The 20,233-nt window shown below is 44.3% G+C and overlaps 2 protein-coding genes across 13 annotated transcripts in view; one reads left to right on the top strand and one right to left on the bottom strand.

Moving 5' to 3' along the window:
• Window positions 1-20,233, bottom strand: part of LOC115833243 (helicase SRCAP-like) — a 116,331-nt gene that overhangs the window by 37,140 nt on the left and 58,958 nt on the right. The window contains exons 2-3 of one of the 3 annotated variants that reach the window (XR_004028675.1): window positions 11,758-11,933; window positions 10,966-11,047 (exon numbers count right to left, since the gene is read on the bottom strand). The gene's annotated coding sequence lies outside the window, so the exon portion shown is untranslated. Of the gene's footprint in view, window positions 1-10,965; window positions 11,048-11,757; window positions 11,934-17,694; window positions 17,801-20,233 lie in introns of those variants that run through there. The other 2 variants (XR_004028674.1, XM_030806611.1) reach the window with 2 other exon arrangements.
• ADGRG2 (adhesion G protein-coupled receptor G2) overlaps window positions 1-20,233 on the top strand; it is a 136,012-nt gene that overhangs the window by 62,118 nt on the left and 53,661 nt on the right. The window lies entirely within an intron of this gene.

The following is a 20,233-nucleotide window of genomic DNA, read 5'->3' as shown; positions in this document are numbered from 1 at the left end:
CAGCGGTGGACACCAGTTGGATACCCAGGAGCCCTACAGGATGAGGGAGCTCTCTGGAGAGGCCATTGAGAACTCAGGGCTCAGCACTGGGTGAGCTCACAGATCCAGGCCCCTTCTCCCTACTGCCAGAAAGGCACTAGCACACAATTCTCAGCCCAGGCGCCATCTTGACTACCAGAAGGAAAAGGAGGGCGGACAAAGATTGTGCATTTATTCGCAAGTCATTGGGTTAACTAGAGACCATTTTAGAGCAAAAGAGACAAAGCTACCTTAAATCATCAGACTTAAGGATCTCTTTCCTATATTTCTGGAGTGGAGGCTCTGAAACAAAAGGGAGCCACCCTAGATATCAAAGGCAGCTCAGGAATTTTTGGTGTGTTTTTGGTGCTATTGTTTCTACATCTAAATTGTATCTATAAATTTTAAACTTGCTCTAAAATGAATACATATTGAACACAGAATGATGTGTCAGGGCACTCCATTAGGAATTGTGGGAGGCCATCATCATATCTTGAACTCTGATCCTCCTCCAGGTTTTATCTTTTCAGGTATATAGAGACATCATTCAGGTCCTTGAGGGTAATGGTGACATCTTTTCTCTCTTTGTAGCCTCCATATTGTCTAGCACATAGTGAGTACTCAGTAAACTGTGGTTGTCTAATTGGTTTCGATTTGTGACCCTAGTCTAAAGCCTAGAGATATTCCAAAAAGTGAGCCCCCCCTCAGTTTACATCAGCAGTACTATGCTCATCCGAACCCAGTCAGTTCTGATACAGTGTAGACTACTCCAAACTTCTGCATAGACTTCAGTGAGGTGGCTGTACCTTGGCTAGGATTACCCTTGAAGAATGTGTTTCCCCTCCTCCATATGAGGAAGGGGCTCAACTGATTCCCCGTTAAGATTCCTTCACAGTCTGACATTCTGTGAGTTCAATCAGCCAGTAGGGACCATCTTCAGATTCCTCATTCATTGTCCTGGAATACCAGGGATCCTCGAACATTATGTCATTCTGGAAATCCTTGGGTGATGTCTGAGCTGCTGATTATTTATGCCAGGCTCTCACATTTGGCTGCACATTGGAATCACCCGGGGGAATTTAAGAACACCTGCCTCGGCCGGGTGTGGTGGTTCACGCCTGTAAACCCAGCACTTTGGGAGGCCGAGCCGCATGGATCATTTGAGATCAGGAATTTGAGACCAGCCTGGCCAACATGGTGAAACCCCGTCTCTACTAAAAATACAAAAATTAGCTGGGCGTGGTGGTGGGCGCCTGTAATCCTAGCTATTCAGGAGCCTGAGGCAGGAGAATTGCTTGAACCTGGGAGCAGAGGTTGCAGTGAGCTGAGATCACACCACTGCACTCCAGCCTGGGCAACAGAGTGAGACTCCATCTCAAAAAAAAAAAAAGAATACCTGCCTCCTACCCCCAGGGATTCTGACATTATTGGTCTGGGGGTATAGCCTGGATATTGGAGTTCTTCAAAGTACCCCAAGCAATGCTAGCACAACTGAGAACCACTCACCTCTGCAATCCCATTTTAAGGCTGTTCTCCTGTTCAAAGTTCCCAACGTGAAATTGGAAACAATTTATAAGTCATATTTTTTCGAACTACATTTATTACGTGAGGCAATTTCAAAGGCTTTTAAAGTTATAACAAAGCCAGTAATCTCTTGATTTCAAAATGGATAAAAGCTCTAGAAGTGGGTCTTGCCGACTGGCAAATCCCTAAGTTGTCATTGCTGTCCTTGCCTTGCTCTTCATTGAAGAATCCCAGTGTCTCTTCATAGTATCTTATTTATTTATTTATTTATTTATTTATTTTTCTGAGACAGAGTCTTGCTGTGTTGTCCAGGCTGGAGTGCAGTGGCGCGATCTCGGATCACTGCAACCTCCGCCTCCCGGCTTCAAGCAATTCTCCCACCTCAGCCTCCTAAGTAGCTGGGATTACAGACTCGCGGCACCACGCCTGGCTAATTTTTGAATTTTTAGTAGAGACGAGGTTTTGCCACGTTGGCCAGGCTGGTCTCAAACTCTTGACCTCAGGTGGTCCGCCTACCTCGGCCTCCCAAAGTGCTGGGATTACAGGCATGAGCCACCATGCCTGGCCTTCTTCATAGTGCCTTTAGTACCAGTACTGTGTATACTAAGACAGATTCTTTAGTACTACTACACAGTACTGGTACTAAAGACAGATTCTTTGGTACTACTTCATACATAGTACTAGTACTAAAGATTAACAACAGCAGCAGCAACACAACTGGACATTCCTGTAGGTCTTTGCGGTTGACAAAGCACCTTGGCATACATCATCTCACCATGTCCCCTTGAGGTTAGCAGAAAAGTTTGTTATCCTCACTTTGCTGAAGAGAAAACTGAAGCTCAAAGCAATGGAGGGACTTTCTAGGTTACCCAGAAAGAAACAGTACCAAGATCCAGAAAGTGCTTATTTTTGGCTTGGACGGTTTGGGTAATTTCCAAATTCACACAGCTAGAAAGTGGAGGTGGTGAGATTCTAGAACTCGTGTTCTTAACCACTTCCCCAATATTTAGTCCTGAAGCATTAAAAATGGTTTTCTTGTTGTTGCTGTTGTTGTTTTAGAGCCTGGGTCTCACTGTGTTGCCCAGGCTGGAATGCAGTGCCTATTCACAGGCACAACAATCATGGCTCACTGCAGCCTCGAACTCCTGGGCTCAAGCCATCCTCCCATCTTGCCCTCCCGAGTAGCTGGGATTACAGGTGCATGCCACCGTGCCTGGCTTGAAAATGGCTTTTACACAACTTTGCATGATTTGTTCATCCTGGGATGAATTTATATCCCCAAAGCACTGTATAAAGATAAAGAGTGATCTAAGGCATAAAAGCAACAGTTCTGCTGATTTAACCTATTAGGTTTTAAGTTGATATTCCAAGAGAACACGCTGTTGAAATGCACCTTAATAGCGGGTACGTCCTTAGTTCAAGAAATAACAAGAAACACATTGATCTTGCCAAGACGCCTCACATTTATAAGATCACAGGGCTGTAAAAAACATCAAGGTAAGTTAGAGATACTTCTGCAATGATGTTTGTGGGAGTTGTGTTAGTCTTTAACATCCGTGTCCAGTGTGACCTATACCCTTTTGTTACTTTTCTTTTAGAAATGAACAGAGCATAAAGCAAAAGTTACTCTAATGTTGCTATGGTATTTAGTACAGCATAGAGTTCTTTAATTTAAAGAAGAGATAAACAAAGATATAAAATGGCAGTAATTTTGCTTTAGTGTGTAAATTAGAATTGCTTATAATTATCTGATTAATTGAATGAACAGGAATTGAACACCTAGCTCTGTTGTCTTTCAATTATGTAGACATTTTTGCCTTGCTCCTAACTTGAAATATGATTTGATATTACACAGATTTGGATTCACAGTGAAGTCTAACAAATTCTAGGTTTCGGTGTACACAAGCAGAAGGACATGGGTTTGAATTAGTGAGAAGTTTTCAGTTACAGGATATTTTCAAAGTAGAGTTTTAAAACTTTGGAGTGAGTTGCATAATATGACTAGAATGTAAACTCTCTTTGAGGCCAGGGACTTTGTTTTATCCCCTGCTATAACCCCCGTGCCTGGCACACAGTAGGCCTTCAAAAATGGGATTAAAAGAATAAACTTTGGCAAATGACTTCACATTTCTGAGCTTGTGTTTCCTCACTTGTAGACTGAAGGGGTTCGACTATTTTGGTATCTGGTATTTTCCCCACCCATGACCTATTTTGTAATTCTTTTCTTCCAGTGAACTCCAAGCCCTAAAAGATGCCTTTACACAATTTATTTAAGTAAGGTTGTTCTCATTTTTCGTGTTGAGTAAAAACATATATGACAGTATCCAGTGTTTGTGATCAACAGTAGAAAACCAGTATTGATATAATCCCAAACGGTGCAAACATTATACTCTATTTTCATTTTATTTTTATTTTTTAGAGACAGGGTCTTGCTCTGTCACCAGGCTGGAATGCAGTGGTGCAATCATAGCTCACTGCAGTCTCTAACACCTGGGCTCAAGCGCACCTCCCACCTCAGCCTCCCAAGTAGCTTGGACTATAGGCACTCACCACCACACCCAGCTAATTTTAACATGTTTAGTAGCGATGAAGTCTCTTCATGTTGCCCAGGCTGGTCTCAAACTCCTGGGCTCAAGTGATCCACCTGACTCGGCCTCCCAAAGCGCTGGGATTACAGGCGTGAGTCATCGCACCCCGCCTCAGCCACACACTCTAATTTTTTTTGTGTGCAGCCTATTGTGGATAAATAAGCAATTTTTGAAATGATGAAAGTACAGTCTAAATGACTACCTTTGCAAAACGTACAGTATTGCACTAGGTCATCTTCAAGTCTCCTTTACCTCTGAAGTGGATTTCTATGAACTTCAGTTTCCTGGTGTGTAATACGAAGGGATGGAACCCCATGATCTTTGTAGGAGGTGCCTTCCTATGATGATCCTAAACCGTGGAAACTAGAATTCGATGAGCACAGTGTTCTAACAGACATTCTCACTAACCTAGTGTTAGTGAATAGATAAGAATGTTTTATAGTCAGAATGGAAATCTCGTGCATGTAAATCCTGGAAGAAACCATCTTCATGATTTTTTAAAATGCCCTCTACAAATTACTGATACCACATTGTTTGCATTAAGTGAAAAAAGTAGTTTATTATATAATGGTAAACTTTATCCAAGGGCACAGAATCATATAGTCTGAATTAATAATTACACCTTATTGTTGAAACTGTGATAAAATGCTTGATAAATGCAATATAATTTCATTCAAATAAATCACTCCCATTTTACAGATAAGGAAATACAAGCAGAGAAATGTTAGAAACTTACTCAAGGCAGAGCCAGGATCTGAACCCAAGTCAGTCTCCTTAATCACATTTAAGGCTTGGCTCAGCAGACATGTTCATTTATTCATTAGAAATAAATGAACACAGGCATTTTATTCATATGTAGGAGATTACCAAGTCAGAGTTACAGATTATTAAAAGTGAGGGATCTCAGATCAAACTTTCAAAGCTCATGACAAGCCAAAGAAAATATGAGGAGAAGACATTATTAGAACAGGAGCTACCAATGTATAAAGGCTGGCTAAGGATTTTCTGAAGGTTAAGGGTTAACGTGGCTTCAAAACAGAGGCAACTTAAAAATACAATTTTTCCAACTAAGTAGGATTTCTATGCAGCAGGACTATGCCTAATTCCAACCCTCTTAATGGTTTTTTACTAGCACGTAATTGTTTACAGAACTAGTTCCTCACATGGGAGTCCCACTCTCAAGGGTCCCAGAGAACCACGATATGAACATTTGCTAGGAGCAAAGCTGATAGGGTGAGTCATAAAGAAGGGGTTGTTCATATTCAGCCTCAAAGTGGCAAGGACTTCTCCTCCTCGGGTTCATACTGACTGCCTGACTTTTGACCTTGTCAATATCATGACAAAGAACAAGAGAGAAAATGGTGGCTGGGGAGAGTGATTTTAGCATTAATCTTGTCCCACCCTTAGTTTAATGGGCATTAATTACTTCACAGTGCTCAAATTAAATCTGACATGGCAGAGACTGGTTGGCACCAAAGCTTTTACTTTTTCTTCCTCAGCACACAGCTAGGCTACATTTCCCAACCTCCCTTGTAGTTAGAAGTGGCTGTGTAACTGAGTGCTGGCCAATGGATGTGGGTATGAGTGATGTGTGCCACCTCTAGGCCTGGCCATTAAAAATCTCCCACCTAGCCAGGCTCACACCTGTAATCTCAGCACTTTGGAAGGTCAAGGAGGGTGGATCACCTGAGGTCAGGGGTTTGAGACCAGCCTGGCCAACATGGTGAAACCCTGTCTCTACTAAAAATACAAAAATTAGCCAGGCGTGGTGGTACGAGCCTGTAATCCTGGCTCCTTGGGAGACTGAGGCAGGAGAATTGCTTGAACCTGGGAGGCGGAGATTGCAGTGATCTGAGATTGTGCCACTGCACTCCAGCCTGGCTGACAGAGTGAGACTCCATCTCAAAAAAAAAAAAAAAAAATCTCCCACCTGATTCCCATCACTCTCTCTCTCTCTCTCTCTCGCTGTTTGCCTGCTGGATGGTGCTCTCCAGGGCAAACTTGGAATCTTCATGTTGAAGATAGCAGTACGTCTGTCAATGTGGGTCCCTGAATGACATTCCTTTTCCCTGGCCTCCCACTCGTTCACTCTAGGCTGCTGATTTAACTATACATGGAAAATAAACTTCCATTTTTTTAAAGCCCCTGAGATTTCAGGGCATGTTTGTTGCAGCAGCTTGCATTGCCTTAACTCATACATCTGACTGGGACCCTTCTTGCCAGAATTGTTGGTGCATCTCATTCTGCCACTGGAAGGTGGAATGGGGTGGGGTAGGCATCTATTCTTTGCTGCAATCATATAAGAACCCAAGTTCATATAATCTAAGAAAACTGGAGGAATCCATTATGGTTGCTACTGAGATGCCTGTTGTCCAAACTGCAGAGAGTCATTTGAGGGCAGGAGACACCACCAGAGCCACCTACTCCCTTTGTGCCAAGCCAGGCCACCTAGATCTTCACAGTGTGGCATAGGTGAAGACCATAGGCTCTGGGGTCAAATGTTAACAAGACATTTAATTATTGTGTTTTAGTTTCCTTACATGTAAAGTAGCACTTCCTGTTCCATAGTTAGAAGCAGATTAAATGAGCTAATGCAGCGGTCCCCAACCTTTTTGGCACCAAGGACTGGTTTGGTGGAAGACAGTTTTTCCACCAACTAGGAGTTGGCGCAGGAGAAGGAGGGATGGTTTCAGGATGAAACTGTTGTACCTCAGATCATCAGACACTAGATTCTCATAAGGAGTGCAGAACCTAGATCTCTCACATGCGCAGTTCACAACAGGGATCACACTCCTAGGAGAATCTGATGCTGATCTGCTAGGAGGCGGAGCTCAGGTGGTAATACTCACCTGCCACTCACCTCCTGCCATGTGGCCCAGTTCCTAACAGGCCATGGACTAGTATCGATCCCTGGCCTGGAGGTCGGGGACACCTGAGTTAATGCATGTAAAATAAATGCCTGTAATGCATCTGACACATGGTGAGAACTCAGTAAATACTAGTAATTATCACTATAAACCAGTGCTAATAGAACTTTTTTTTGCAATAATGGAAGTGCTCTATATCTGTGCTGCCCAAAACAGTGGCCACCAGCCACATGTGACCACAGTATTGAGCACTTGAAACTTGACTGGGGTACTAAATTCTAATTATGTTTAACTTTAATTAAAGTTAAATAGCCACATGTAGCTAATGGCTACCACGTTGGACAGCACAGTTATAGACCATTTAATCTGATTGCTTCAGAAGTTTTCCATCTCAAACTGTGTAAGTCAGGATTCAATCACAGGAGAACCACTAAGGTGCGCGCGTGCACGCACACACACACACACACACACACACAAGGGATTTGCTACAGGGATTTGTCCTAATACAACTGTGGGAGCTGGTTAAGCAGTCTCTATAAAGCTCTCATCTTCACATCTGATGCTGGGACTCGACATCTATGGGACAGGCAGTTGGGAAGGAAGGATAAATGTAAAATAAGGGAGAGCAAGAACAACCTGGAAACGAGAAGCATGCATTGTAGCCCACAAGAACAGACTGAGCCCCACGTCGCTTATTGTTGCTTTTGACCTTGGCAGTATGGATGTCCTGCAGAAGCTGGGCCCTTCATCATAAAGTACACACATGGCCAAGGAGCTGAAGAAGCTGAAGGAAAACCCAGGAGAAGGTGGAACAGTTACAGGCCTGGCAGCTCCCTGGTCCTAATAAGATGAGGCAACTGATCATTGCCAACCTATGTGAGCTACAACATGGCTGCTGCCCACATCTGCCCAGATCTCCCACAGGAAACTCTCTTCTGTCCCACATTAATTAGAAATATGCAGGAAAGGGAATTTTGGGAAATGTAGTTGGTCTAGCGAAGATGATGCATTATGGAGCCACCACACATGCTAGCATGCTAATGAGCTCAATTTTCTATCTGCTAATACTTCTAAATAAAACATGAAGCTAACATCTCCCAAGGCTCTATTTTGTTGTTTCAGTTCTGCAGCTGGCCTAGAGAATTCTGAAGATCCTTGCAGCCAGCTAACGTTATCTTTGAGTGGTAAGATTAGGAGTACTTTTCAAGTTTTTCCTTATATTTTTCTGTGGCTTAGAATTCTTCCCACATAAAACCACATTATGATTATAATCAGAAAAAAAATTTAGTTACTTTTTAGAAGCCAGCCTATGACCCCTAGGGAGACCATGCATCCCACTTAAGGGCAACCCAATAACATCATGATTAACTGTGTCTTCTACATTCTTCCTGGAAATTTCACCTGTTCTTGACTTTGTACAAGAACTTATAAAACGTAAGTTATGGTCATCAGATTTCCTGAAGCCCTCTGCTTCTCTCCTCCCATGTTCTCAAAGTGATCCCAAGGATATTTTAGAAACTGGAAGCAAATAATATAAGGAGAAAAGAAACTGGAGTGGAAGTCTTGCACATAGAAGGGAGAAATCATTTTTAGATAAGTCACTGGGAAAGTGAAGAATAGAGAGCGCATCCTTGATATGGTTTGGCTGTATTCCCACCCAAATCTCATCTTGAATTGCAGCTCCCATAATTCCTACATGTTGTAGGAGGGACCCGGTGGGAGATAATTGAATAATGGGGGCGGTTTCCCCCATACTGTTCTTGTGGTAGCAAATAAGTTTCATGAGATCTGATGTTTTTATAAGGGATTTTCCCTTTTCACTTGGCTCTCTCTTTTGCCGGCTGCCATGTAAGACGTCCCTTTGCTCTTCCTTCCTCTTCCACCGTGATTGTGAGGCCTCCCCAGCCATGTGGAAATGTGAGTAAATTAAACCTCTTTCCTTTATAAATTACCCAGTCTTGGGTATATCTTTATCAGAGCGTGAAAACGGACTGATACAGTCATTGTATTAACTACTGACGTAAGCAGTATTTACTGTGTATTCTTCTCAATACTTTAACAGTAGTACCTATGAAGTATGTCCTGTTACACTTATCTTTGTGCCTGTTTTTCACCTGGGAAACTGAAGTGCAGATGGGTTAAGTAAGTGGTCAAAGTTACATAGTTAGCAAATGGCAGAGCCAGGATTTGGGCCTAGGCCGTCCTGGTCTTTGGAGTCTAGGCTCTTAACCTACCTGCCACACTGCCTTCTTCAGGGGTGCAGTACAGGGTCACGTGGACTATGGGCGTTCGATAGATTAACTGCTGGCAGGCCGATTCCTGTTTCTTCCTCACTCCCACATCCCAGTGACCCCCACCCCCTGCAAAATCCTCTCACTTTTACCTTAGAAGGATCTGTTGAACCTCTCTTTTCATGCCAGCTTCCCAAGCATGGGTTCAAGTCCTCATTGTGTCTTGCCCAATCTACCCCCGTAGCTTACTCTCTGGCCTTCCTACTTCAGATTTCCCTCATTTATTTCATAGTTATGTAAAAAATATTGTTCTGTGTCAGGAACAGGGGCAAGGGGGAGGGGAGAATGGGGAGTTATTGTTTAATAGGTATGGGGTTTTGGTTTGGGAAGATGCAGAAGTTCTAAAGAGAGAAGGTGGTGATGGTTGCATAAAAATGTGGACATACTTAATGCAACCAAACTGTACACTTAAAAATGGTTAAGATGAGGCCGGGTGCAGTGGCTCATGCCTATAATCCCAGCACTTTGGGAGGCCAAGGCAAGCGGATCACCTGAGGTCAGGAGTTCGAAACTAGCCTGGCCAATACGGTGAAACCCCGTCTCTACTAAAAATACAAAAATTAGCTGAGCGTGGTGGCAGGCGCCTGTAATCCCAGCTGCTAGGGAGGCTGAGGCATGAGAATTGTTTGAACCTGGGAGATGTAGGTTGCAGTGAGCCGAGATCGTGCCACTGCACTCCAGCCAGGGCAACAGAGTGAGACTCCACCTCGAAAAAAAAAGGTTAAGATGGTAAATGTTATGTGTTTTATATACATATGTGTATATATATATATATATATATGTTTATATATATATAAACACATGTGTTTATATATATATAAACATATATGTGTTTATATATAGACATAAAAACATATGTATATATGTAACATATAATTTGTGGTTTTATATATATAAATAATATATAATAAATATAAAAATAATAATTGTTCTGAAATGTACCTTAAAAAGCCTCTACTGCTTCTCTTTCTCCACAAGATAAAGCCCACATTTCTTAGCATAGCTTTCATTACTTGATCATCTGGCTCATGTGCCATGCAGGACTGTAGCTTGGCCACCATCTTTTTGTGCCGATGACCTTGTGATCAGCCACTCCTCTTTGGCCCTTCTCCTGGAAAGACCCCATAGAATTGAGAGCTATCATTCAGCCTTGCCGATTATCATGGAAGTAGCAGGAATGATGGGTTAATAAGGAGATAGACTCACAGACAGCCTGTCAGGTGGCCAGACAGCATAGAGTGAATGGAGATGGTATGGCTTACTGAAAGAGGTATGGGCTCTCAAGTCAAACAAATCTGAGTCTGAGTTCAGGCTTACCATTAAACTCTCCATCTGTGAAATGAGGATGATCGTTTCCTATTGTAGGGCTATTGTGAGGATTATTCGCGATCATGCCCCAGATATAGTGGGTATTCAGTATAAGATACACAGTGTGAATTCTCTTTAGCTCAGACTCAGTTAACTAAGTTTGGAAAGAAAGACATGGGTGGTATTCCAGTTATCTATTTCTGTGTAGCTTAATACAACTGTCATTCAGTTTGCTCACAGATCTGTAATTTGGGCAGAGCTCAGCAGGAGGGCTCATTCCTAGTTCACGTGGAATCAACTGGGGCATCTTGGCTGAGGGCTGGATCCTCTGCTTCCAAGATGGCCCGTGCACATGTCTGGCAAGTTATTGCTGGCTGTTGGCTGGGAGCTCAGTGGAAGCTGAGGACTAGGAACCTCAGTTCCCATGTGGCCTCTCTACATGGCCTGAGTTCTAAGGATAAGAGAGAGGGAGAAAGAGAGAGAGTGAGAGCAAGCAGGCAGAAGCTCTGTTGCCTTTTGTCAGCTATCCTCTGAAGCCCATGGTGTTACTTGCACCATATTCTCTTAGTCAAAGCCCACCCAGGATCAAGAGAAGGGGACTCTTCTTGACAGAAGAGTGGCAAAGTTCTGGAAGAACTTGTGAGATGAGAAATATTGCTGTGGCCATTCATGGAAAATGCAGTCTGCCACTGGGGGTTTTCAGCTTCTAGTTTAAGGCTTTGGACTTGGAACCCATAGGGAAGTGATTTCTGAGGTTTAAAGAGTGTCATGGGGCCGGGCGCAGTGGCTCACGCCTGTAATTCCAGCACTTTGGGAGGCCGAGGCGGGCTGATCACGAAGTCAGGAGATCGAGACCATCCTGGCTAACATGGTGAAACCCCGTCTGTACTAAAAATACAAAAAATTAGCCAGGCATGGTGGTGGGCGTGGTGGTGGGCTGAGGCAGGAGAATGGCGTGAACCAGGGAGGCGGAGCTTGCAGTGAGCCGAGATCGCGCCACTGCAGTCCGGCCTGGGCGAAAGAGCGAGACTCCGTATCAAAAAAAAAAAAAAAAAAAAAAGAGTGTCATGGGCACCATGTGCGACATGGAACCAGGAGGTGGGGGACATGAGTTTTAATCGTATCACCATGCAGCAGTCTCCTCTTACACAAAGCACTCACCTGGAGCCCTGGACTTGTCATTTGTAACCAGATGGTGCCCTCTTCAGCTTTACTCTTCTCCAGTTCTCTGAGACTGTGAGGTCCGGGCACTGTCCATTCCAACTCCGACATGTCAGCCATGGCTGAATCAGTGCTTCTCCATCCATCTTCTTTTCACATCGTAATTGCTAGAGGAGCTGTCAAAAATGCAGATGCCCAGGTTGAAATGATCAGGGGTGAGATCTGGACATCAGTCATTTAATTTAAAAAAAAATTTTTTTAGAGATGGGTTCTTGCTGCGTTGCCCAGGCTGGTCTCGAACTCCTGGCCTCAAGTGATCCTCCTACCTAAGCCTCCTGAGTAGCTGGGATTTGAGGTGCTAGCCACCACGACTGACTACATCAGTAATTTCCCTGGGGGTGATATTAATGTGCAGCCAGGGTTGAGAATCGGTGAGCTCCACCATTGTGTCCATCTAAGTGTGTACAGGAAGTCAATCAAAGGAACCCAAGTGTAGCCATCGCTTTTCGTGCCCCGTCACATCCTTTTGAGCCATCTATGGGACCAGCCACAGAAGAGGTGGACAGTTCTATGCTCGCAGACTTCTGTCTGCCTCTGGGGTTTCCCCTGAGCCCTGGCAGCCTGCTCAGCTGTCACAGGAAAAGCCCAGGAGTGCAGGGGAAGTAATGGCCCAGGAGCAAATGTCAACTATTGGGGAGGGAGACTTGGATAAATGCCTCAGCCTCCAACCCTTCCTAGAGACAATTCTAGAAGGCATTCTCTATGCTTCTCAGAGGTCTCCTTGGACTTGAGCTCCCACTGTCCACAACAAACACCCCAAACTTGGCTTCCATCCTTCCCTGTCTCTTTCTCCTGCCTCCTGGGATTACCTCCCAAAGAAAGTACTTGCACTCCAGTCTTGATCTTAGGCCCTGCGACCCAGAGAACCTAAACTAAGATGCCTAGTGATCACTGCTCAATTGTGAACTGGCAAAGAGTGGTGTGAACTAAGGGAAATTGGAAAAACTGCTCGCCACAGCCAAACCACTAGTGCACGCACCCCTGCCACCTTTCCAGGCGCTTCTGCACTTAAAACTCCCACAAGGGACTCTTGCTAACCCATACGTGACAGATGCTTTGGTGAGAAGGAAAGTGTCAGCTGGCTAGCAGCAGAATCACTCTAGACACTAGTGGGGTTGGGAAGGAGAGGGTTCTTTCTTCACACTGTATCTTTTCTGGAGGAAGCAGAGATAACCCTACAGCAGGGGTGTCCAATCTTTTGGCTTCCCCGGGCCACATTAGAATAAGAATTGTCTTGGGCCACACATAAAATACACTAACATGATAGCTAATGAGCTAAAAAAAAAAAAATCACAAAAAAATCTCATAATGTTTTAAGAAAGTTTATGAATTTGTATTGGGCCACATGTGGCCTGTGGGCTGCGGGTTGGAGAAGCTTGCCTAGGGCATGCATTCTCAGTGGAGGGGCTATCATCCCCATTGGGGTGGAAAGTTGGTTCTTGGTAGCAAAACAAGAACAACAAAAAAAAAACAACGCTTATATATGACACAGGGCCAGGACTAGGATGAGGCAAGTCAGGGGCCCAGGGAAGAAAATATTAAGGAGACAGCCACTCCCAGGGCTGTGGATGTCCGCACATAGATAAACATATTAACTCGCTAGATGGCAGCGAGCCTGCGCATCAAGAGATGAAAAGGATCAGGCAGAGGCAGAAAGTGTTGCAGTTTGAAACAGACTGGTCTGGAACAGCCTCTCGGAGAAGGTGACATTTGAGTAAAATGTGTAGGAGGCTCTGGAGCAAACCAAGCGGCCTTCTGGGGGAAAGGTGTTCCAGGCAGGTGGAACAGCAAAGGCAGAGGCCCTGAGGTGGGAATATGCTTGGTGTGTTGGAGAAACGGCAGGGAGGCCAGGATGGCTGAGTGAGAGGAGGGCAGGAGAAGATAAGGTTGGGGTAGAGAGCTGTCTGTTTCATGGAAATGTTGGGGCGATTCCATTGAGTGAGGAGCACAGGTATAAAGGCCAGTGTCATCAGTGTCCAATAAAGGCTAGTCGGCCTCCCGCTTTCCCCACCCCCAAAGCGCTAAGCAGCATTTACATGTCGTCAGACTGAAATAGCTCTAGAAGCTACCAGCCTTCGGAAGTTACCCCAGTCACTTAGGAAGTGAACGGAAATCATGGCTAGCATTCTAAATGAAAAGCACAGCCACGACGCTCCATTATCAGCACGGGCCAGGACCAGCAGCCTAGATTGCTAGCCATGTGTCTAGTTTCAGAGGCACTGGGAAGGGGGAATGATCCCCCAGTATCCTCTACTGGTCAGAAAGTTAATTTCAAGGCTCTCATTCTTCCTAAAGTGCACATCCCTCCTGGTGGAGCATGGTGGATACCCAGTAGGTCAGTGGCCCTTCCTTCTCTTCAGCCCACAGCCCAAGATGAGAAGCGGCCTGGTGTAGTGAAGCTGAAGAGCCTGCCTCACATCCTAATCTGCCCTTTTACATGTAATCTTGGGCAAGTTACTTGACTGCTCTTTTCCTCCATTTCCCTATCTGTAAAATGGGGATAATGTACCTCATAGGGTTGTTATGAGGGCTAAATGAGCTAATATTTATGCAGCGCCCAGTCATATAGTAATGGTGTATAAGTGCTTGTTAATTAAAAATAGACCCCTTTTGGGACTCTATTCTTCCCAGGAAAAAATGCATATGAACACACATTTGCATTTTATTTTGGGGCATTTATGGACACTCCAAAATGCATCTCATGGACCCTTGGGGAAGGGACAGTTCATAAAGCCCCGAGAGAACCGGGATGAGTTCTGGAGGGATCGAGAGCCAGGGGGATGGGTGGGCGATACTGTGCGAAGGCAAGAGAAAAGCAAGAATTGGGGGCTGGGGGCTCAAGAACAGATTTCACCTTCTTCCCGTTCTGGCCAAAGCCCACCTAGAACTGCTGATTGCTTGCACTTTGGGAAGTTCCATCAGCTAAGAGCTGAAGTTTTCTTTAATGATGTCATTATTAATCGTTTAATAAATACATTATGTAAGAGTACTTATTGAGCAGTGTCCCAGCGTGAGTAAACATGTTTTGGATATGCCAAATTAGAAATGTTTTCATTCAGTTTTGGGGGTTATGTAGTAAACTCTGAAAATGCAGTTCCTGGAAGAGTGTCTGCTATCCCAAGCCCTTAAGGGCCAGTGTAATAACAACGAAAATATTGTTCTGTTTGGGGTTCCCATATAAGAGTACCTAGGCGTGGTGGCTTGTTTTTAATTATCTGTCTATGGAACAGTAATTCAATCCAGAGGAGGACTGCCACCAGATTACAAGTTTCAGTCGGGTTGAAAATATTCATGCAAGGAGAGCTAGTCGTAATCTTTTTAGATCCACTCCCAAAAGATTAAGCCTTTATCTTTCCCATCCAACTTGGGGAAGAATGTGGCAGAAGTAAATACTCATAGTATTACCACAATCATAGCTGTAAGACAACCATCTCACAGTTGAAGTCTTAATATCTACCACAGTATCAAACAACAGGGAGAAAAATGAACATTTCAGAAACACCCAGACATGATCTTGCATAACTTTGGTGCAGGTAGTTTATTTGGGAGGTGATCCCAGGAATCAGGAGTGAAGGAGCAGGCATTAGGAAAAGAGAGAAGGGAGAAGGAAGGCATTAAGAAAAGAGGAAAAGTCATTAACAGGTATGTTCTTGAGGTCACCACTGTAGGCAATGGGGGCTCACAATGGCTGACTTTTTAATGCTGTTTTTGATATGTATTTGGGTGGCCATTTTAGCATACATTTGTAAGACCTGTTAAGGCATCTATCTGCTGTGATCGGCAGCTATAACTACTCCTCCAAACTTTGAAATCTGAGTCATAGTCATCCAAGAAGTATTCTTGAGTCTTTCCTCTGTTGACTCTGCATTAGTCATTTTGCCTTGTTACTTTCAGATCCATTCCCCATCCTTCCCTTACTCTGTATCACAGGGACCTGACCCCTTGCAATATCCTTCATGTCTCCTTGCCAACTGGCTTCCAGCTAGGTTCGGCCAGTGGGTGGCAGTGACAGGAGATTGGAGTGCAAGAGGAAAGGGGAAGTCAGGGTATTTCTCCCCCTCTCTCGGTTTGGCTGGCATCTCTAATGGGGGCTGTGCCTCTTCCATGATTCCAGTCTCACTGGACAGACCCCCTCCAACATCCTGTGGCCTGAACTCCTGCCTCGTGGCTCTGTTCATCGGTATCTGGTAATATTACCTCCCTCCTTTGCTCTTCCAGCATCTTCCTGCTGTTGCTCACCTCTGGATTGCTCCAGTTCTTCATCTTTGCAGCATTTCCCTGTGTTACATTCCTGCTCTTGAACTACCTGTCATGGGTTCCCGACTGATCTCTGACTAATGGAGATTTCTTAAGGATTTCATTAGTCATTGCAAAAATATTTTAGGACATCAACCACAAACAAGACACTGGACTAGATTCCTGGAAGGTAATAAATAAAGCATCAAGCAGCTTAGCGTCTAGTTGGGTAAACAAGGCACACAGTGGAAAAGTTAAATGACATCTGTCCAAATGCCAAGTGAAAGAAGGGTGTAGTCAATGAATACTTGAAGATATAAAGAGGAGAGAGCCAGCTCCATCAGCTTTTGTAACCAGGGCATGCTTTAGAGGGCCAGGGAGCCTACATAAAGGGGTCATCTCCCAAAACTTACAATTTTGTAAAACAAGGTGAAAAATTGGAATTTTATTTGAAATTTCCTGATTTTTAAATGTTGGTGAGTAATTCAAATTTTCAATAACTTGGAGCTGGGCATGGTGCCACAAGTCTGTAGTCCCAGCTACTCAGGAGGCTAAGGCAGGAGGATCACTTGAGCCCAGGAGTTTGAAACCCCCATTTCTGAAAACAATTTTTTAAAATAGCCAGGTATAGTGGTATGTGCCTATAGTCCCAGCTACTCAGGAGGCTGATGTGGGAGGATCCCTTGAGCCCATGAGTGGGAGGCTGCAGTGAGCTATGATTGTGCTACTGCACTCCAGCCTGGGCAACAGAGCAAGACCCTGTCACTAAAAGAATAATAATAACAAAAAACTCCAGCGTGATTCCCGCTATGTAGACAAGATAAAACTTGTTTGGAGGCTGAATTGAGACTGTGGGTGTACAATTGGTGGATGGATTACTGTATGGGGGAAGAAATGGGATGCAAAGAATGTTAGGATTCCTTCCAATTAGAAGGTTCTAGGGTTCTAATTTTTCACCTGGGTATGAGGCAGTGACGGCCTGGGTATGGAAGGGGGCAGTGAGCATGAGGAGAAGGGACAGATGAGAGAGAGATTAAGGAAGATTAATAATAAAACCCTACGGTCAGGCACGGTCGCTCACACCTGTGATCACAGTACTTTGGGAGGCCAAGGCAGGCGGATCACTTGAGGTCAGGAGTTCCAGACCAGCCTGGCCCACATGGTGAAACCCCGTCTCTACTAAAAATAGAAAAATTAGCCAGGTGTGGTGGCAGGTTCCTGTAATCCCAGCTACTTGGGAGACTGAGGCAGGAGAATCAGTTGAACCCGGGAGGAGGAGCTTCCAGTGAGCCGAGATTGCGCCACTGCACTCCAGCCTGAGTGACAGACCGAGACTCTGTCTCAAAATAATAATAATAATAATAACACCCCCCATTTCTGTATTCATTTATGGTCTACAGAGTTTGTCATTGGAACCGGGATAGAGTAGAGCCTCAGAGGTTAGGCTCAGAAGTCAAACTGCCTTCGTTCAAACCTCAGGTCTACAAGCAATGATCTGTGAGGCCTTGAACAAGTTTCTAAACCTCAACCAGCCTGTTTCTCAAGCACTAACAAGGAATGATGTTAATGATATCACCTACCTCTTCAGGGTCGAGGAGTCCTTCTCGTGGCATAACTCTGACCCACTCTTCTGCCTTCCTCTTCCACTTTTAAGAACTCATGGACTAGATTGGGCCCACCCAGGTAATCCAGGATAATCGATCCATCTCAGGATCCTCAGTGTTCATCACATTTGCAAAGCTGTTGGCTGATTAAATAATAAAGTATGTTTGAAGTCCTTCATGTGGTAAGCCTGGATCACAGGAAGCGTGGATCAGTTTTTGCTACTCCTGTTATGCCACGTACATTCTGTCTTTGAGAATCCTTGCAACAGCCCCATGCTACAATGAGAAGACTGCCCAGGATGCAATGACTGGATATGGAGGCGGGAGTTGGGGATGGGGAGGAGTCAGAAGCAATGGCCAGAGAGTTAGCATCTTGGTTTGTAGACTCGACTCTATTGTTAAAAGTAACTCTTTGTTCCAGGCTCTTCACTTGACCCCTGTAGGATTTTCTCTCTTGAAGGGCGGTTCCTTGCAACTCATTCTCCATAATTTAGGAAACTGGGTCTCTGAGTATGGTGGAAAGACTAATGGCTCCCCAAAGATGTCCACATCCTAAAATCCCTGGAACCTGTAAATATGTTACCTTACATAGCAAAGGGAACTTTGCAGGTGTGATTAAAATGAAAGACCATGAGATTATCGTGGACTACTTGGGTGGGCCTAATAGCTCTTAAAAGTGAAAAGGAGTCAGAGTGATGCCACCTGAGAAAGACCTGGCCCTGTCCCATCATGGCTGACTTTGAAGATAGAGGAATGGGGCATGAGCCAAGAAATGCGGGGGGCTTCTAGACTCTGGGAATTGAAGGAATGGCCCTCAATTTATTGCTAGCAAGCAAATGAGGACCTTGGTCCTACAACCACAAGGATCTGAATTCTGCTTATCCTGAATAAGCAGGAAATGGATTCTCCCCTAGAGTTTCCAGAAAAGAATGTGGCCTAGCATCATCAGCATTGATTTTAATCTGGTGAGACTCCTACTGGACGTCTGACGTGTAGAACTCTAAGATAACAATTTTGTGTTTGAAGCCACTAAGTTAATGGTACAGCAGCAACAGCAAACCAGTACTGAAGTTTTCAACTTAAATGTTTGGCTGGTGTTACTGGCAATACTGTTGAGTTCAGGAACTGATCAAGGGTGGAAATGATGTGGGGTGATGGGGGATGAGTTCTTGGATATACTGAGTTGGACAAGCAATGACAGCAAGACATTCACATGGCAGTGCTCAAACCACACTTGGCCATGTGGAATTAGAGTTTGGAAGGTAGTGGCAATAACTGAAAAAAAAAAAAAAGTGCCTGGGAGGGGATGTAGGGAAAGACACTCCATCGATGGGGCCAGTTTCTTGAGTTTCCAGTTTGTCTGGCTCCATTTGGCTTCTATTCTAAGCCAAACTCCCGCTCATCCTAATTGGAATATATGGACTTCGTTTTAAAAAAAATCACTAGGGAGTCATACTGAGTAAATTTTGTAGACACAGCACCATAATTTTATTTATTGACTTAAATTGAGACTTCCATAAATGAATAATGCTTGAAAATTGGCTCTTTGTAGGTTCCAAAGGAAAATCTGAAAATTTTAAATGTTTTTCCTTTCTTTGTTTATGAATCTTTTTAACAATGGAAATGTTTTGTCTCCTAAGAGTGGCATGGAGCTCAAATATATGACTCATTGGATATGACGACCACCTCTTTAAGTTGTAACAAATGGGAAGTGAGTTAGGAGAGGGCCCAAGAGAAACATAAGCTGATCCTCAGAAAAGTGTAAGTCCTGTGGGGATACCTCTAGGTTGGACCAGGAATGAGGTGGAGCATCATAATGAGAGACAGAAAAAGTGAATAAATGTTAGTCACTGAGCAGCTGGGTTCCTAAAGGAAAAAGAAATGCCAAAAGAAAAAAGCAGAGAAGAATCATTTAAAAATCTCTAGCTTTAATTTACTAGATTCCCTCCCTTCATCAAAGTAGACCTCCGTCTTTCCTGTTGGGAGTTACTGAGAGCCCTGTACATTTCATGATGAAAGAGACCAGCCCTGGGCTGGTCCAACCCCTCATCTACTTTTTTTTTTGAAACAGAGTTTGGCTCTGTCGCCCAGGCTGGAGTGCAGTGGTGTGATCTCAGCTCACTGCAACCTCCGCCTCCTGGGTTCAAGCAATTCTCATGCCTCAGCCTCCCAAGTAGCTGGGATCACAGATGTGCACCACCACGCCTGGCTAATTTTTGTATTTTTTAGTAGAGACGGGGTTTCGCCATGTTGGCCAGGCTGGTCTCGAACTCCTGGCCTCAAGTCATCCTCCCGCCTCAGCCTCCTAAAGTGCTAGGATTATAGATGTGAGCCACTGCACCCAGCCTCATCTACATTTTGATCAAGTTTCAGCTCTTGATTATAAGCCCACGCCTATCAAACTCAGGGATGGAGGACCAGTTTTGTGAGTTTCCCAGAAAACTTCCTTCTCTGCTCTGGCTCTTCTCTTACCCTTGACTTGCCCATTTTTTTCTAATAAGTAAGAAAGAGTTGAAACTCAAATCAGCCCCCTGTGTGTACACAGCTGTGGTCAACAGATTTGGCAGTGGAGAAGG

Source organism: Nomascus leucogenys, chromosome X (genome assembly GCF_006542625.1).
Source record: "Nomascus leucogenys isolate Asia chromosome X, Asia_NLE_v1, whole genome shotgun sequence".
Taxonomy (NCBI): domain Eukaryota; kingdom Metazoa; phylum Chordata; class Mammalia; order Primates; family Hylobatidae; genus Nomascus; species Nomascus leucogenys.
The sequence above is the reverse complement of the archived record's forward strand: the minus strand, read 5'-3'. Positions and strand labels throughout refer to the sequence as shown.